The 20116-nt window shown below is 35.0% G+C and overlaps 1 protein-coding gene and 1 long non-coding RNA gene across 4 annotated transcripts in view; one reads left to right on the forward strand and one right to left on the reverse strand.

Moving 5' to 3' along the window:
* Positions 1–20116, reverse strand: part of TFPI (tissue factor pathway inhibitor) — a 104579-nt gene that overhangs the window by 55342 nt on the left and 29121 nt on the right. Inside the window, exon 3 of one of the 3 annotated variants that reach the window (XM_045034116.1) lies at positions 12569–12696. The exons of 1 other annotated variant lie outside the window; for it this stretch is intronic. The gene's annotated coding sequence lies outside the window, so the exon portion shown is untranslated. Of the gene's footprint in view, positions 1–12568; positions 12861–20116 lie in introns of those variants that run through there. One more of the 3 variants, XR_002161619.3, reaches the window with a different exon arrangement.
* LOC123379209 lies at positions 12646–19508 on the forward strand. Its single transcript, XR_006583418.1, has 3 exons — positions 12646–12756; positions 14704–14789; positions 18358–19508. It is a non-coding gene; the product is annotated as an uncharacterized LOC123379209 (long non-coding RNA).

The following is a 20116-nucleotide window of genomic DNA, read 5'->3' on the forward strand; positions in this document are numbered from 1 at the left end:
TAAAGACTACCTGCTATAAATGATAGAAATAAAATGACAGGGGAACCTGGATTTGTGTTGAATTAACTGGTCTTGAAGCATATTACCTCTGTGCTTTGTACAGTAAGATAATATAATGAAATAAGTAGCCTCATTATCTAAGCTAGTTGGCTGTGGTTTTGTCCTACACCCAGCCAAATGTAACCCTAACTGAGAGTTATTTTGCTTTTATTACTTTCACAAACTGCTTATTAACCAATTTTTTTCAACTGTTTTGATAAAGGATGCTTGGGGGATGAGAATCAGTACTACAGTATCAGTACTATCAGTACTACAAAGTCTATGTAAGAATCCCCTTTTCTCATCATTAAAACTGTTTTAACACTAAAATAATGCCTGATGTTTTGCTATTGGAGTCTGATTTTTAAAGTTCTTAAAAATAGTTTGTCTTTTGTTTTTTTAGTTTTCATTTTTTAAGTAATCTCACCGCCCAAGTTGGGACTAAAACTCACACAGAGATCAAGAGTCACATGCTCTACTGACTGAAGCAGTCAGCGCCCCTACAAGAGTCAAATTTTTAGATTATGTTTTAGAAATATACCCAGGGTAAAGATAAAATATGGAAAACAATGAAGCAAAACATTCTGACCTGATAAGTAAATTAATATTAGAAACACAGGGTGATTCAAAAATAAAACAACAACAAAACACATCCTGAAATAACTGCAGACTATTGACTTTATTCGTGTTTACTTAAAGACTGGCAGTCCACTAGGGAAACATCTACTAGATCTGGCTCCTGTTACAGGAAGTCATATTTCCGGAGACTTGTGTAATGTGAAATTCCCTAATGTTAGTTAATAGGTCACATCATAACACTTATCTGTGTTTTAGATTGTGACAATCTCATTGATAAAAAACGTTGTTACTCTCTTTTACATTCAGAAGCAGTTGTCACATATGATTTTATAAAGCTGGAGAGTTTCTTCTAAGAATAATACATTAAAAGCTGTTCACTGTGTGAGCCTAACTGCTTGTCATGCATAATGTAAGAAAAAAGTAAAGACAATCCCATAGAAAGGAAATGGTGACAGTAGGGAGAAAGAGCGAATATCTTCATGTTATAATCCAAAAATAAAAACTGAAGTGGAGAGCATGATGATACAATTATATACTATTAGAGATAAAAGAAACCATAGGGATAGGTATTTTTTAAGGAGAAAACTGAATCCCACAAACAGACCCCCCCCAAAGTCTTGCATTTGCAAATTGGCAGAACTTCAATTCAAACATGGGAATTGCGAACATTCAAGGAAAAGGCAACTGGTGCAAGAAAGACCCACTGTTCTTGCAAGTATCTTCCTCTTTTTTCCCCTAAAGTGGATTTCAGGTTATTTACAATCTCTAGAAACTAACATTTCATCAAGTTCTAACTAGGGGATTTTTATTCTCTGTTTTGGACCTATGTCCTATAAGTAAAATAAGTCAAGAAGAAACTCATCAATTAAAACAATTTAAAATCTTTAAAAATTTTTCTATGTTTATATATTTAAAGAGGAAAAATAATCTCCCTTTAAATAATACTAAGAAATACTAATTCTTTTAAAAAAAATTTTTTTTTCAACGTTTATTTATTTTTGGGACAGAGAGAGACAGAGCATGAACGGGGGAGGGGCAGAGAGAGAGGGAGACACAGAATCGGAAACAGGCTCCAGGCTCCGAGCCATCAGCCCAGAGCCCGATGCGGGGCTCGACGCGGGGCTCGACGCGGGGCTCGACGCGGGGCTCGACGCGGGGCTCGAACTCACGGACCGCGAGATCGTGACCTGGCTGAAGTCGGCCGCTTAACCGACTGCGCCACCCAGGCGCCCCAAGAAATACTAATTCTTATTGCTAGTTAAGAGAGAACAGAGACCTGGGAAATTGAGAAGGAAAATTGAGAAGTGATGGGCAGGGAGAGAGGAGAATAAAGAGATAATTAGAAGTTATGAGTCGGGAAAATGTAAATATGTATAAATATTTCTAAAAATCTGTAAGTCAAGTCTGAAGAAAATATGATATAAATCTTCAAATACTAAAAATATAATGAACAAAGAGAAATCACGTAGAAACTCATAATAAAGGAAATAATGCCAAAGATTGTTTGTTATATATTTACCCATGATTACCAAAAGTCTTTTAGAACAATATGCGTGGAATTATATTGTCTAGATTTTACAGTTAAATTTGTAAGACTTTTTTTTTTTTTTTGCTGTTCAGAAGTAGATGTCATTCATTTCTTTGAGTTTATCTTTCCTTATCAGAGTAACTCTGCTTCCCATACTAAGTTTATTTAAAAGCAAAGCGTTTCACAACATACTGTATTCATGTCTTTTCTTTAGCAGGAGGAGGGAGACAAAAGTTGGTATTCTATATCAAACCAAAATGGAGGTTTCTGAGAATTCAGTTCTGCTTAACTACTGAAGCCAATAGCTTCAAATAGAAGGAAATAGAAAAGATACAAATGAATACAATAAATACAGCTGTGAGGAGAAAGAACTGAATATATTAACTGTGTATTTTTTCTATTATTATCAACATCCATATTTAAAAAGAGAACAATATTGGAAGATCTACAGTTGCTTCTATTTTTCCTACTTTTTATATTTGCTTTTCTAGGTACCCATTATAGAGCAAGATAGGAAACTGGTATTGCAGGACCATTGCTTCTCTATATAACTATCTATTTATCTATCAACATATCTGTCATCTATTATCTTTTGGTTATACAAATACTGTATTAATTCTAATGAATCTATTAACTCACATTGAATGTAACATCTATGATCAGAGGGTATATGTACTTTGGAAAGACACAGAAAAATGGTTGAGACCCTCCTAATAGGGTTCAAATTAAAACTTTGATTCATAGCTAATGCAATTCAGGTTGATATTACCTTTTTTTTATTTCAAGGATCAGTAACTAAAGTCTGGTCAAGTTTTCTCATTTCCCCTCAGAGTCTCCTGTCATCACAGATTTTGTCTCTGCTTAGACAAATATATTAGAAACTTCTCAATTTTCTGCTTCTGCTTATCTTAGTTTATATGAGAAAAGGACAGCAAAATGTTAGCCCATGTATGGTTTGGGGGGCCCAAGCAGACTGCCTCAGGATGGGCCACTTTGGCATAATGATTATTCTGAGCTGAAGGCAATCAACACCTTACGAGCTCAAGAGAAATTTTGGGATAACCTGGTGGTTCAGTCGGTTGAGCGTCCAACTTCACCTCAGGTCATGATCTTGCGGTTTGTGAGTTCAAGTCCCACAGTGGGCTCTGTGCTGACAGCTTAGAGCCTGGAGCCTGCTTCGGATTCTGTGTCTCCTTCTCTCTCTGCCCATCCCCCACTTGTGCTCTGTCTCTCAAAAATAAATAAATAAATGTAAAAAAAATTAAAAAAAGAGAAATTTTTATTTTCTTTCCCAGAATAAGGGTTACTAGCAGAGATGAATTTTATGTTGAGTGACCTCAAGATTTGTATGGCAAGGCAAGCATCTAATTACCAAACATCTGTTCTTCTTACTGCTCTGTGAAGTGCATTCCTTTCCTCTGAAGTCTCAGACTCCCTAGTTCAGGATGACATATATACCTCATTTGCCTGACTGTCTTTGGAATTTCCATGTCTCTATATGGATTCCCCATACATACGATATTAAATTTTATTTTCTCCATTAATCTGTCTCACATCAATTTGATTCTTAGTCCAGCTAGAAGGATCTTTGAAGAGGAGGAAGCAGGTAACTTTCTTTCTGACTGGAAAAGTATTATGGTTCCAAATATTAGCTAAAAGTTTTGTTTAATCTCTATTTATTTATGTTGAGAGAAAGAGTGCTCACAATCAGGGGAAGGGCAGAGAGAGAGGAAGACAGAGAACCCGATGAAGCAGGATCTGTACTGTCAACACCCAGCCCAATGCAGGGCTCCATCTCATGGACCAAACCGTGAGATCGTGACCTGAACCAAAATCAAGAGTACGATGCTTAACAGACTGAGCCACCCAGGAGCCCCTATGAGCTAAAGATTTTATCCTGAAGTACAGTTAACATGGTGAACCAATTATGATCAGTTTTCTCACTCAGTGAGAGTAATTGCTGGTGAAATAAGTCCTCATATGGAAAAATCCTGGAATTTATGCTTGTGCTCTAATGAAAACTATCTGGAGGTGTCTGAGCTTAGTTCCATATTGAAACTGCAGCTGTTCGTGACTGTACCCATATGTTTAGATGACATCCTGAGTTCAACTTCTCTGAATCACCACTGTAAAGGAACAGGGAAACCCCAGGGAGCTGAGTCATGGACTTCCAGGAACCATTAGCATGTTGATCTTCAGCTACTTCAATTTAGACTATAAAATGTCAAACCCATAAGAGAATGAGAACTGTAGGCCCAGAGAATGAAAGGCAATTGGTGCCACTTCTTTTTTTACTCATAGGATCCAATAAATAGTTCTCTGTTTTTCTTGGTTCCTCCTCAATGAATGCTCATTATTTTACATTTTTATAAAAACCAGTTAGTTTGTCCAAATTGTCATTTCTTTCTCTCCCATCCAAATTCAGTCTAATACATACTCATATAATCAGGAATCCGATAACCTCTTCTTGTTAAATGCCCTACTTAATTCCTTTGATTGTAATTTTCTGAGAATAGAGAACAGAGTTTTGATTTTTTTGTAAGCTACTTTAAATATTAATAATTAAATTAATTTATACATTATTGAACTGTATGGCATTGCATACTTTTTGTATCATGCAAAGGACCTAATATATAAAAAGCATATTGAATTAATACTCAGCTTTGAAGATATTAAAAATTGAATCTGCTTATTCAAGTATAATGATAGAACTGAGAGATATCTAAAAATGATTTAATCTCTCCCTTGGCTTTTCAAAAAGATCTTTTCTCAAAGATTTCTTTTTCGTTGGATAACTTTATGGCTTATCTCACACGAAAAACTTTATAAAGAGGAGCTCCTGGCTGTCTCAGTTGGTAGAGCACGAGACTCTTGATATCAGGGTTGTGAGTTCAAACTCCACATTGGGTGTAGAGATTATTTAAAAATAAAAATATTCAAAAAAAACTTTACAAAGATAACTTCTTTATCTAGCCTTCTCTAGGACATATTATTACTTGATACTCTTTTTGATCCTAACTCTATATTCTGTTTTCTTTAGATATTTAATCACATCCCAGGTATGTCCTTCATGGTGAGATATAAGCTACTGAGATCTGAGGGAAATTAGACTCCTTTCTAAAATACAAATACACACATGCACAGACATTTTTTATGCACATTTCTGGGCATCTATGGATGCCCACTCACTCTGTTTAATTGAGGCGTCCAGTACCTACTACAAAGAGAGACCGTCACTTGTATGTCTCTGGTTTCTGAATATGGAGATGATAATATGGAATGCAGATAAGTGGTAGTGGGGAGAGTAATGTTGATATAACAATGAAATGGCAAACAATGGTATTTCAAGGACTTTTTACTTTTTAAAGGGCTTTAATTAATGCATGCAAACTTAAAATGGCTTGAAATGAACTGACCATATATAGAAAAAATTTAAAAAAAGAAATCTCTTGCCATGTGAATTGTGGCTAATTTAAGTTCTCCTGGATTAAACATCTTTCTTTCTTTTTTTTTTTTTTTTTTTTTTTTTTTTTAATGTTTATTTATTTTTGAGACAGAGAGAGACAGAGCATGAATGGGGGAGGGGCAGAGAGAGAGGGAAACACAGAATCGGAAGCAGGCTCCAGGCTCTGAGCCATCAGCCCAGAGCCTGACGCGGGGCTCGAACTCACGGACCGCGAGATCGTGACCTGGCTGAAGTCGGACGCTTAACCAACTGCGCCACCCAGGCGCCCCTAAACATCTTTCTTTAGTTGATACATTCATCAGCAATTCCTTAAGAGAAAACATACAAAGCATACACAAAAAGGTTAATCCTGGGAAGACTAAATAGGAATAAAATTATGGGCACTAAAAAAAAGGTTTAGGTGTTTCTAAGATAAATTGCTTATCTCACAATTTTTTGAGAAAGCACATTAACATCAGGATGTGGATGCACAATAATTTCTTTGTTGTGTACCTGTTTCCTATCCTCATGGACTGAACAACTATGCTAAAAGAGATTAAAACCACAGAACTCCAATAAGATATATAGAAATCTGAATAATGTATCCACTTTCACCTGATTATAAGACCAAATTCTAATGCTAAATATAAATTTTGTCTACAGCATTTATCATTTGGGATTATGTTTGCCTCAACTGGTATAAATAATTGAGCTTTGAGGTATTTCAAGCATCTTAATTAATATACATGTAATTGGAGTCCTGGAAAGAAAGGAATGTGCCTAAGAAGGCAAATGGCATCAGATGGAAATGTGGATCTATACAAAGGAATGAAGATGCCAGAGCATGTAACTACATGGGCAAATATAAAAGATTTTTTTTTAACATTTAAATCTCTTTAAAAGATAATTAGCTCATCAATTTGACAAATGTATCCTACTAATATAAGATGTTAATAAAATGAGTTTGGAGCATATGGCTAGTCTTTTTAGCTTCATAAATTTTCTGTAAATCTAAATGTATTTAAGTAAAAAGTTTATTTTAAAAAGATGACTAATTGAAACCAGAATAAATTTATAATATGTAAGGAAACAAAGTATATGGCAACAATAGCACAAAGGCCAGGGAAGGAAAAGTAGAAGTACACTGTTTGAAGTTTCTTGTACTATTAGAGAAATGGCTTAACATCTCTTGAAAGTAGAATGGGATGAGTCAAAGATGTACACTCTCAGCCCCCAAACAACCACTAAAATAATAACGAATGATAGCAAATAAACCAACAAAGGCAAGAAAATATTATCATACATAATACTGAATTCAAAAGGCCCGAAGTAAGTAAAAAAGAAAACAAAAATAGATAGGACCAATAGAACAACAGCTAAGTGAGAGACATGAATTCAAACCTATGAATGATCACATCAAATATAAATGCTCTAAGCACTCTAATTTAAAGGCAAATATTTCCTGATTGAGTAAAGCATCAAGACCAAATTATATATTGCCTAAAAGTCCATTTTATTTATGAACAAACAAGTGAAAAATGAAAAGATCTTAATATAGACTGATAAAAGAATAGAGAATGTACAAGCCACTAATATCAAGAAATGAAGGTTTCACATTATTACAGATTCTAGTATAAGGAAATAGTCGTATGCATATAAATTTGACAACTTAGATAATTGGACCAATTTCTTGAAAGACAAACTACCAAAGTTCACTCAAGAAGAAATGAATCATCTGAATAGCTTATAATTATTCTTTATTGAATTTTGTAATTACAAACCTTTCCACAAAGAAAATTTCAGTCCCAGAAGGTTTCACTGATGAATGCCACCAAACATTTAAAGAAGACATGATACAAATTTTACATTAACTACTCCAGAAAATTTAACAGAAGGTAAGGAGTACTTGCCAATTCAATCTGTAAGGCCTGAATTACCCTGATACCAAAACCAAAAACGACAATATGAATAAAAAACATTAGCCTCCAGGACAGCAATATCAGGTAAAAATAGGTTCCAGTTTGCATCAGGAAACAAAACAGGAAGATCCTGTTTTCAGTTTTTAAAATTTAGGTATCCAATATTATAATATTTGTACTTTTATTCTATTGAGAAAATATAAAAGGTATATTATCATGAATCTAGAATTCTTCACACTGAATTCTGTTTTTTTTAATATGAAATTTATTGTCAAATTGGTTTCCATACACTGAATTCTTTTTAATAGTTTTGTTTTTATTTTTTATTGTGGTAAAGTAGATATACCATGAAATTTGCTATTTTAACCATTTTTTAACATCTAATTTTGAGAGAGAAAGAGAGAGTGAACAACTGGGGAGGGACAGAGAGAGAGAGGGAGGGAGAGAATCTCAAGCAGGTTCTATGCTGTCAACACAGAGCCCAACATGCTCAAGCTCATGAACCATGAGATCATGACCTGAGGTGAAATTAAGAGTTGGAGGCTCAACTGACTGAGCCACGCAGGTGCCCCTGCTATTTTAACCATTTTAAAAAAAAATTTTTTTTCAACGTTTATTTATTTTTGGGACAGAGAGAGACAGAGCATGAACGGGGGAGGGGCAGAGAGAGAGGGAGACACAGAATCGGAAGCAGGCTCCAGGCTCTGAGCCATCAGCCCAGAGCCTGACGCGGGGCTCGAACTCACGGACCGCGAGATCGTGACCTGGCTGAAGTCGGACGCTTAACCGACTGCGCCACCCAGGCGCCCCTATTTTAACCATTTTTAAGTGTACAACTCAGTAGCATTAATTACATTCACAGTGTTGTACAATCATTACTGCTACCAACTGCTGAAATTTCTCATCACTCCAAACAAAAACTGTATGCATTAATCAGTAACTCACCATTTATCCCTTCCTCTAGATGCTGGTAAACTCTAATCTACTCCCTGGCTCTATGAATTTCTCTATTCTGGATATACACATGGAACTATATACTATATGTTCTTCTGTGTCTGGTTTATTTCACTTTAGCATGCTTTCAAGATCCATTCTTGTAGTATGAATCAGAAATTCATTCATTTTACATTCATGCATATTTGAAAACAGTTGGCACAAAAAAGAGCAAGAGTAGGCATATGATATTTTAATATAATCATTTTGATTCATTTTGTAAGATAATTTGAAGTTTCCTAAATGGATTTTAAAAATATCAAAAGTTTGCAACAAACACTATTATTCTGAAGGCTCATCCCATTACTAAAGTTTACTCCATTTTTAAGTCTTGTAAAGTAAAGAACGAGGTGGTGCTTAGAGATGGGATATTATGGGATTTGAGGCGAGGATAGACATTGATATGAATCATGAAGAGGAGAGATAAACTGAGGTTGGTAGCAGAGTGGTGGCGGCACTGGGGGTGTGGTACAGTTGAAGGATGCCAGTGGCAAATTATGCTTGGTAATAACAACACTACATTTTATTAGTGCCATATTGATTGATACTTTCACATTTCTGATGTTGAAATAGTCTAATCAACAACATATAATATTTATTCAGTCTACAGAGAATGATACTATGCTATTATTACATTTTGATTAGGGAATTCCTTGCAGTAAGTCTATGTCACCTCAGGGAACTGTGGTCCACCAGACAGAACAATTGGAATAGAAATACTGCATCACTGGCACTTCTACTACGGATCACGGTGTCCTTTTACTCTTTTGTTTTTAAAATAAATTTAAAATGTGTTTGTTCCAACTAAGAGAGAACATAGGATCCCAAAGGAAGTCCTGAAGAGAGATGAACATAGCAAATTTGACATGGATCCAGTGCTTTTTGTTATTGGTTCTGGAAAGAAGAAATGTGGCAATGACTAGGTCATCCTTAGCCTTTTGGTAGTTGAATCCTAAGCTTTGGTTCTACATGACACCTGCCACTTGGAGAAGAAGTGAAGACAAGGAAAAAAGAGTAGTGGGAAGACTGGGCTCCTGGCGATGATACATCACACCAAGAAACCAGTCATGGAGGATTTCAGAGACCTACTAGAGAAAGAACTTTCTGGAATAACTTGCAACATTTCTTCATTTTGATGAAATTTAATATTCAGAAACAAGGACTTTAATAGTCACTCAATTTCTTGAATTCAGATATATCCAAGGCACAAACAAAAAATTATAGCTTTGGTGTATTTCTATAAAAGGTATAATACATTTAAGAATATTTTTTGTTTTTAGGGGCTCTTGGATGGCTCAGTGGGTTAACTGTCCGACTCTTGATTTGTGCTCAGGTCCCAATCTCACGGTTTGTGACTTTGAGCCCCGTATCAGGCTCTGTGCTGACAGTGGGGAGACTGCTTGGAGTGCTCTCTCTCTCTCTTTCTCTTTCTCTCTCTCTCTCTCTTTCTCTCTCCCCCTCTCTCTCTGACGCTCTCCCACTCTCTCTCTTTCTCTCAAAATAAGTAAATAGACTTTAACAACAACAAAAGAACATTTTTGTTTTTAAAAAGACAAATCTGTAAATTAATTTCCCAAGTTAAATGTTTTAGATGGAAAACAAAAACGGGAGGGTGCTAGAGTCAGGCTTTACTGAAATAGGTGAATTATAGTACAGTTCTTAAATCATGTCTACATAGCAAAAATAAATTGCTGATATAATTAACTTATTTTAACCAATATTATCATTCAACTTATTTATGTATACTAATAAATAAGGTACTTTTTAAAAATCTTATTCTAAGTACTTCCCTTCCCTTTTCATATTGTTTATCCTGCCCTTTATTCTTTTATTTTGCAAAGATTTTTACTTTGCACTTTTTTTCCTGCTAATTAGGTAGTGATCTGAGTTGAAATGTGTCTTAAAAGTTTGTGACACTGAATTTAAACCAACCATTTCTAAAGAATATATAGCATTTACTATTTGGTCAGTTGTTAGGTATTCTGAGAATAAGTAAAGCCTTTTGAACTTGGCCTTTTCTTCCAGTAGTTACTCATCTTGTCCAATTATCTTTTGAATTTGAATAATACAGATAAAATAATGGTCAGGAAATTAATTCTCAAGAGAAGAGTAAATTAATATTATAAAAAGTATAGTTTAATAACACAATTTCCCACTTCATAGATTATTTTATTTTTAAATTTAGCAAAAATGTTTATAATAGAAGATTCTAGTCAGAATAGTTATATGACCAACAAGCAAGTGAAGCCTAGAGTTACAATCAGACCAGCAAGCACCAACTGATGGCATAATCCATTTGAACAGGAGCCACATTTTGATCTAGTCTATTGAATGTAAAACAAATACTTAAAGGTATCAGACCATACCTTTAAAAAAACAAAAACAAAACAAAACTTGTGCCATTCAGCAAACCTAAAGGAAAGAGGAACCAAACAGTAATATGTATGTCATTAAAGTTCTCCAACAACATTCTTTAATTTTTTAATTAAAAAAATTTTTTAATGTTTTTATTTAATTTTGGAGAGAGAGAGAGAGAGAGAGAGAGAGAGAGACAGGGCACGAGCGGGGGAGGGGCAGAGAGAGAAGGAGACACAGAATCCGAAGCAGGCTCCAGGCTCTGAGCTGTCAGCACAGAGCCCAACGCAGAGCTAGAACCTGTGAACTGCAAGATCATGACTTGAGCCAAAGTCTGGATGCTTAACCGATTAAGGCACCCAGGTGCCCTTCTCCAAGTATTTTAAAGTTTTGCTTTTACATCTATAATGTTAGTTACCTGTATTTACATTAATATTTAACCCCTTTGATCCCTATGAATATCTTATATAATTTTATTAACCCATACGCTCTGAATTAAATTGCATACTCCAATACATTTTCAAAGACAGTATTCATTTTTTAGTTTAAAGATTAGAGGAGATATAGATAAAATGTCTTGAAATAATCATGCACTAGAATGATGAATTAAAAACAATCTAAAACTGTTTTAGGAAAGGATTTTCTTAGGTTTAAAAACTTTGCAGTGTCTCAAAATTGACATGTTTCTCTTCTGATGTAAATACTATGCCTTTATACATAAAATATGACTCTCTGGGCTGTAGATTTCCTGCTTGGGTTCTGCCCTCTGTGTTTATCACACAATTTACAAAGTCATTTTGTGACTAATTTCCAGAGCACTGAGTCACACTGTGGCTGTTGCTTATCTTTTCTTTTTTTCCTACATGGCACTGTTTGGCCTTCATTTTTTGGTATTACTTACACAAATGAGCTTTTTCCATAGTTAAATAACTTTGTCTCATTATAGTTCGGTGGTTGTGTACTTTTATATTATGTGCTTTTATTGGCTACCAGAAGCAAATTTTAATGTTTCATAACCAACATGAACATGATAGTACATCATGTAGGTATGTGATCTATTGCTTTAATTAACATCATTGTACTACAAATAGTGAAATGATATATATTCTTATTTAAGTATCTTAGAATGTGAGTTTTATTCTTCGAAGGCTTGTAAAGTATTTCCTTAGAGAGATTAGTTAATACAGGCATAAAATATTTAATTTAGTTTACAAGAATTCTAATGTTTATGCTTCATTTTAACTACCAACAATTAAAGGTAATGGAAGAAGGTTCTTTAAACATAAGGCTGCCAGGGAGTCTCTCAATCATATTTCTTTATATGTTAATATATACTATTTAAAAGTAAACCAAATCTTCAGAAAATTCCAATTAAACACACAATTAGTAACAAATTGCTACCACAAGCTAAGAATTACAAAAAAAGACTACATCTCACCAACTTCTTACAAAAATGTTTAAGGTCCTCAAGCATAAATATATACTGCATATATATTTGCATTAGAACTAAATGCAAAGTGCTGAGAACTTAATTTTGCACTGAAATATGAGTTTACTTTGTTTACAGAGAAGAGTCAATTTTCTTTATAGGGTTACAGACAATGGTCCTCCCCTACCAGCCTTTACCTCTCAGTACCCTGTTTTTCTCCCAAGAAAAAATAAATAAAGGTTATTTCTCATGGGCTAGAAAGTATATTGCCAAGTACTCACGAGTCAAATCTCTGAAGAAAGTTCTTGGAAAGATTTTTTTCAAAGCGGAGTTGAGGTTATTTTGTTTTCCCTTCCAGGCACTGAAGAGAAGATTTATCTTTTCTACTTCTTTTAAACAGATCAAGAAACTGGGGAGTGGAGAATAGTGAAAGAAATGTAATCTGATCCTACTAGCAGTGAAGGGCGAGGTAAGAATTTGATGATTATGTAGCCCAAAGTCGCTCCTGTCTATTGGAGCAAAGAGGGAGCCCCAGAGCTGGTTTCAGAGATCACAGGCAGTTGGGAATAGCCAGGCTTCCTGTTTAGGTCACTCCAATAGTATTTAGGCTAATTTCGCCAAACACTTTGAAAGGCTTTTCTATTATGGACAAAATGAAGGAAACAGAATTCAGAATTACTGTTCTTGAAGAACTATATCTTTCACTTTCCAGGATTCTTTTTATAATCAGTTAAAAAAAGAAAAAAAAACACTTTTCCCCTCAGAGCTATATATTTTTACAATATATATTTACTATTACATTGTTACTTAATAAAATGACCTCTTTTTCCAGTTTGTTTTTTCTTCAAATTATTTTATCCACATTATCGGTATACTTAAGAAAACAATCTGAGGGCTTCTGAAGTTTCCTAGGATTAGAGAATTATCTATTGCAGAATGATGGGCTGTGAACCCTGAACCTCAGCTCTTTGCTAGTTTTGCAACTTTGGTCAATTATTTAAACTCTCTGAGCATCCATTTCTTTTTCCCTAACATAATAATAATAAAGGTTTTTAAGTTTGATATATGTAGTAAGTGGGTTAATACATATATGTATACGTATAAACATATATAAAGCACTTAAGACACGCACCTTCAATAAATGTAAATTTTTGTGTTTATTACTATTGTTTATATTATGATGATAATGATATTATTATTTCACATAATTTGTAAATTCTTAAATATGTCCAATTGTTCTGCTGTAAGTTGCTGTCATGAGGTTAACCTTTAGTGTTTTCTTTTTTTTTCAATATATGGAGTTTATTGTCAAATTGGTTTCCATACAACACCCAGTGCTCATCTCAAAAGGTGTCCTCCTCAATACCCATCACCCACCCTCCCTTCCCTCCCACCCCCCATCAACCATCAGTTTGTTCTCAGTTTTTAAGAGTCTCTTATGCTTTGGCTCTCTTCCACTAACCTTTAGTGTTTTCATATCAGACTAAGATCACTAAAGATTTCCTACGATTTCAGAATCTACTATTCCATTAAGGTTTCAGTCATTTGATCAAAAAATCCATCAGTTTCCTGTTTTTCCCTTTTTAGATTGTCTTTGTGCCTTTGGCTTTTCTTTTTTTGTTTGTTTCATTCCTTTAATCTTTGTGTGAGGGGTAACTTTTCTTCTTCTGTATTTTTAATATTTATTGAATAATTATTAGGGGTCTAGCACATAAATAACCTCATTTAATTCTCACAACTAGCTTATGAAGAAGGTGCCCAGGACAGGCCACCCCAAGATGGCTCAATTTGGCATGAAGATTATTTTTTATTTAAAAGCACTCAAAACTCAGCAGATTCAGAAAAGACTGTTTACCTTCCCCTCGACAGCCTAAAAGGATTTAGACAGAGGATCTGCTTCGGAAATAGAACTATCACTAGAGATAACTACATTATGATATGAACTAGGCATGGTAGAGAAGAACCTAGCAAGACCCGTTTGATCAAAGTCTCTAGGTCCTATTGTTTTTGATAGCCCTGCAAATGTTTGTTTACCGAATATTTACTCTTTTTTATCTTCCAGTGAATTGCATGCTTTCCATTTGAAGTATCAGACCCCTAACCGCTCCTTAGTTCAGAGTGACACATATACCTCATTTTGCCTGTCTTTGGAATTTCCATGTCTGTGTGGATTTCCCATATGTACAAAATTAAATTTTATTTTCTCCTGTTTATCTCATGTCAATTTAATTCTTATTCCAGCTAGAAGGACCTGGAAGGACAAATAAAATTCTTTCCTCTAGACAATGGTGTAGGAGAGAAAAAATAATTTTCCCTCTACCCTTCTAGGTTCTTGGGTGAGACCACCCTATAATAAAAGATTTACAGGGAAAAACAAACAGAAGTTTAGTAACATATATACTTTCTGTATACATAGGATATACCCAGGAAAACAGAATGACTCCTTGAAGTGGCCCAAGCTACCACCTGAAACATCTCTAAAGACAAAAGATGATGTTGGGGGTGAGTGAGCCAGTTATGGGAGACTATCAGGAAAAGCACAGCAAACAAGGATTAGGTTGCTATGCAAATTTAAGTCTTTGCCTTCTCCACTGATAAATTTCTAAAGATTTAGTTACTCTCTTCTTCCTGACACACAGAGGGAGATGCCTGTACTGATGGGGATTTCTTGTATAAACGTAAATGTCCCTTAATAAAAGACAACTTCTCCTTTTTCTTTTTTTTTTTTAACTTTTTAAAATGTTTATTTTTGAGAGAGAGAGAGACAGAGTATGAGTGAGGGAAGGGCAGAGAGAAGAGGAAACAGAACTTGAAGCAGGCTCCAGGCTCTGAGCTGTCTGCACAGAGCCCAACAGGGCTTGAACCCACAAACCCCAAGATTATGACCTGAGCCGAAGTCAGACGCTTAACCGACTAAGCCACCCAGGGGCCCCGATAACTTCTCCATTTTCAAAGCTTTTCCTGTGTCTGTTTTTTTTTTTTTTTTTTAAATAATCACCCTAAGTAAGAGATACAGACTTTCAGTTATGGAATGAATGTCATGAGGATAAAAGGTACAACATGGGGAATACGGTCAATACTATTGTAATAGTGTTGTAATAGATGGTAGGTAGCTACACTTGTGATGAGCATAGTATAATGTTAGTTCAATCACTGTGTTGAAACTAATGTGATATTATCAGCTATACGTCAATTAAGGAAATTTAAGTAAATAAAAGTTATAAAGCAAGCCAATGAAATATTAAATAAAAATAAAGGCTTTCTAACTTGGCCAAAAAACAAAAGAAACAAAACCAAAACAAAACAAAAAACCCCACAACAAAAAACAGCCTAAAATAGTCCTTATGCCAGAGAGGCATGTTTTTGGGATGACAAATCCTGCTCCCTTCTAATGGCTGTTCTACAGGTTTTGGAAGGTTAAGTATAGTTTGTGCAGCTCTGATTCACATTGTGTGGTCTGACTTCAAAGTGCAGATGCTTAAATACTCTTTTGTGTTTTCTCACACCTATTCTGTACTTCATACCAAAAAAACCCAAAAAACAAACAAACAAAAAACTTTGCTGTGTGCATTAAAACTTTGGTTTTAACAATGAAACTTTGCTGCATAATTACCCCTTATTACCTCAGACTCTGCCTCTCAAGCATATTCAGTGTTCCCTTCCTACTCACATTTGTGAGGAAATTTGCCTGGTTTTGGATTGGAATGAACACTGATTAATTTGGGGGCTAATCTACAGGCTTTGTTGGGGTAGAATTAAGCTCAGCCAATCAGATTTCTTTTTTCAAACTTGAACTAAGAGCTGTAGAAAAAGTATAGAGTAGGTGCCAAGCTCTTAACTAAAAAGCTGACATAGAGAAAGAGCTGGCAGCTGTAATGATATATGCAAGATGATTATGTGGAGACAGAATGATGAAAAGAATGACAGAGAATGTACAGCCTCTGAGAGGAGATGAGAAAGAATGAAAGCAAGACAAGACTGGGAACAGGAGAGGTGAGAGAGGGTGTCTGAATTCTACAGCAAAGTCCTTCTCCAGATCTACTTCCAGTTCTCCTAAGTACTCAGAAACATACATCCTTGTAGTACTCAATCCCTGTTTCCCTTGTTAAAAAGATAACCAGAGGCCCAAAATGGCATCACTTAGGCCAAGTCACTAAACTGGGGCTTAATACCTAATTGCAATTTCAACCTCCCCCAGCAGAAAGGTAAATCTTAACCTGTTAGTCTGGAATTTCCTGATAAGCACCGGTGAAGTAATCTGTCACATGGGCCCTCACACATCCCCAAAGGCAGATAAGATAATTCACCCAATATTGACCTCCTGCCCTTCACGCTAAGGAAAAGTGACCTTGCCTGGAACAATCCTTTCTTTTGTTTTACTTTCTTGTTCCACCTACTTCCTATAAAAAACCTTCCATTTTGTACAACTCCTTGGAGCTCTCCTCTATTTTCTAGATGGGATGCTGCCCAGTTTATGAATCGCTTAACAAAACCAACTGGCAATTGGTTAGATTCATATCTACTTGGTTGAATTTCTGCTCTTTAACACACTAAAATCTTGAGAAATCTTTTTTATTATGTAAAGAACTTTATTTGAAAGAGTGACAGCTGAGCCAAAATTAATTTCCCAGAAATCATCAACTTCATATTTATGTTGCATCAGTGAAAACTTTTCACCATTTTCTTCCATATAACTTACACAAACTGGAATATTCTTGTGTGGAAGAGAGCCTGGGGACATGAAGTTCAATTATTATTAAGATAAGATAGTCTGTCACTACCCTGCTTTGTGGACTCACATTTTCTCTTCTCTGAGGATTACGTGCACTCCCTCTTGTAGTTCTGCCACCAGCTTCCCATTCCACTGTGTACAAGTCAGTTTAAGTCTAAATTAGTCGGATAAAAACAATTTTCTCACCAACAATTTGACTCTTTGCCATTGTATCTTAAAGTTCTTTGTATCTAATCAGCATCTGGATTTTCAACTGCCCACCTAATACTAAGGTACTTTCCTTTTCATTCCTTACCATTCTGTTCACTTTTTCTTTCCAACCACCACACAACACAAATAACATTCCAGGCTCTTACTAGGAGTTTGTTTAATTTATATCCAAGCTAGGAATTAGTCTTTTTTTTTTTCTTTACTTGTTCTATATATCAGAAAACATTTCCTAATTTACCCATTAAGAATCTTTTCCATTAAAATATACTGAATGTTTCAACAAGTTCAGGTAACTAGATGAGTGAGACAAATATGGAAGGAAATTAATTCCTTGAAGGAACTATAAGAAGAGTACACTATGAGGAACTATGAGAAGAGTTCTCTTCTGTAGGACAGAGAACAAACTTAGGATGTCAAAAACCAAAATATACAGAAGTTTTGATAAACATCTAAAATGAAATTAAGTTGTATCACATTGAACAACTATTTTATTCATGTCTGTTTACTCTAAAGTATGTGAAAGATTAGACATTCTATTGCTTTATGTTTCAACCAATTACTTATCACAAAGTCACAAAGTGTGACTACAAAAGTCTTGAATTGGATTCGGCAAGGGATGAGTGTTTGAGCTTCAATTCTTTGTCTCAGCCTTCATCCTTTATCTAGAATATAAACCATGGACAGCTTGTAGTTCACTTTCCTGAGAATGAGTTTCTGAAAACTGATCAGCAAATGGAAACCATACACATTTTCAGATTTCAAATGTAAAAAAGAATGGCATCTAAATTTTAACAAATTGTATCCAGAGAAACTCTGTGTAATAGGTATGACACATACAAACATGGGTACAAAATTGCTTCTATTTATTTTATTATGAACAAAACTAATTAACTCTCAAGCCCCTATTTTTACTGATACGAAAATTCATTTTGGTTTGGTTTGTTTTAAGCATGAAGTATCTCAATTTTCTTAATTTCTGAAAGGAGTTTTCTAAAAGCAATTCTTCTCATAGGGAAGTAGGGGCTTAGATATATGTCAGGGAGTAAGGGAATACTTAGCTTCTTTGTCTACTTTTCTCTGTGGTAAATTATATTATTTGTTCAAACATATTTGCTGCACCTCCCACAGAGTCCTTCCTTGATAACCAAGAGACAAGAGGATATTTTCCCTCCACATTGACATCAAGTTTTGCTATATTGCTAGGTTTGGTTCATAGAATGAACAGATAAAAAACAAAGAAGTAATAGGTAAGTAGATTTTTATGAGTTTTATGAGAAGTTTATGAATTTTATGATTCTGTAGTTTTGTTTTTTTATTTTCTCTGACAAATGACTCTCCTGACCCACATGATCCAGATCATTCAACGCACAAAAGTGAGTGAAAATAAATGCTTTCTTGCTAAAAACCCTGTAAATTTGGGGGTACTTTGCTATCAAGTGTTAAGTAGAAATGCATACTATACACTCTACTTATATATCTTCTTCCCTCATAGATATATTATCTTGACTGCATACATATTATTATATTACATAATCTTGAATACAGAACTATGGATACCTGGTTACTAAAATTAGACCCCTGGACCTCATTCCTTCTTTCTGGAGCCCTATTCCCTTTTTTTTTTTTTTTTTTCCCTTTTCTTCCTATGCACTTGATTGTAGGATATGAAGTATTAGGGGGGGAATGCTTTCTGGAAATTTACTGATGGTAAACAACAGTATAAACAAAATTAAGCACCAATCAATTTGAAATATGTTGTGGATTAAAACAAATTCTTGTTAGCAGTATAATCATAACAAAAAGGTTTTTAGGAATTTTATGGTCACAAGCTGACTCCATCTACAGAAAAATAAATTCTTCTCAAACTAGACTGAATTTTCACATGGAAATCAGAATGAGTGCATAAATGCAAACTTGAGAACTGGAATCATTATGTTACTTTTGTTTTGTCTGGTTCATGTTTTAATTAATAGTATATATTTTCTTATTTTTTTATGAGAATGGTTATTGAGAACTAGTGGTAACAGTGGGAACTTGAAGGTCTACTCATGGTTGAGGGTTATTTAGCATTCTCAAGAGAGTCTCCACAGGACTCTCAGTTATAACTTACATTATTAATAGGCAGACATCTTGAACAATGATTTTTCTCATGAGACAAAAAAATATTAACTAAAAAAATAGGGAAAGCTAAATCTTTCTATCATCTGTGCTTAAACATTGCATTTCACAGTTATTGCTACTTATTGATATCTTTATTTATTTATTTATTTATTTATTTATTTATTTAATTATTTATTATTATTTTTTATATCTTTATTTATTTTTGAGAGAGTGAGAGAGAGATAGAGTGAGAGCAGGGGAGGAACACAGAGAGAGGGAGACACAGAATCCGAAGCAGGCTCCAGGCTCTGAGCTGTCAGCACAGAGCCCGACGTGGGGCTTGAACCCACGAATCATGAGATCATGACCTGAGCTGAAGTTGGACACTCAACCGACTGAGCCACCCAGGCGCCCCTACTTATTGATATTTTTAAAATGTAATGTCTCAGAGGAAAAACAAAACAAGTTGAATTCCTAGCTTCTTCTTTCTAGGTTTTTAGAATCAGATATTCTTTTTTTTTTATTTTTTTTTTTTTTTTTTTTTCAACATTTATTTATTTTGGGGACAGAGAGAGACAGAGCATGAACGGGCGAGGGGCAGAGAGAGAGGGAGACACAGAATCGGAAACAGGCTCCAGGCTCCGAGCCATCAGCCCAGAGCCTGACGCGGGGCTCGAACTCACGGACCGCGAGATCGTGACCTGGCTGAAGTCGGACGCTTAACCGACTGCGCCACCCAGGCGCCCCTAGAATCAGATATTCTATTAGATAGCATGGTAAGATTAGT

Source organism: Felis catus, chromosome C1 (assembly GCF_018350175.1).
Source record: "Felis catus isolate Fca126 chromosome C1, F.catus_Fca126_mat1.0, whole genome shotgun sequence".
In the NCBI taxonomy this organism is placed as follows: Eukaryota; Metazoa; Chordata; class Mammalia; order Carnivora; family Felidae; genus Felis; species Felis catus.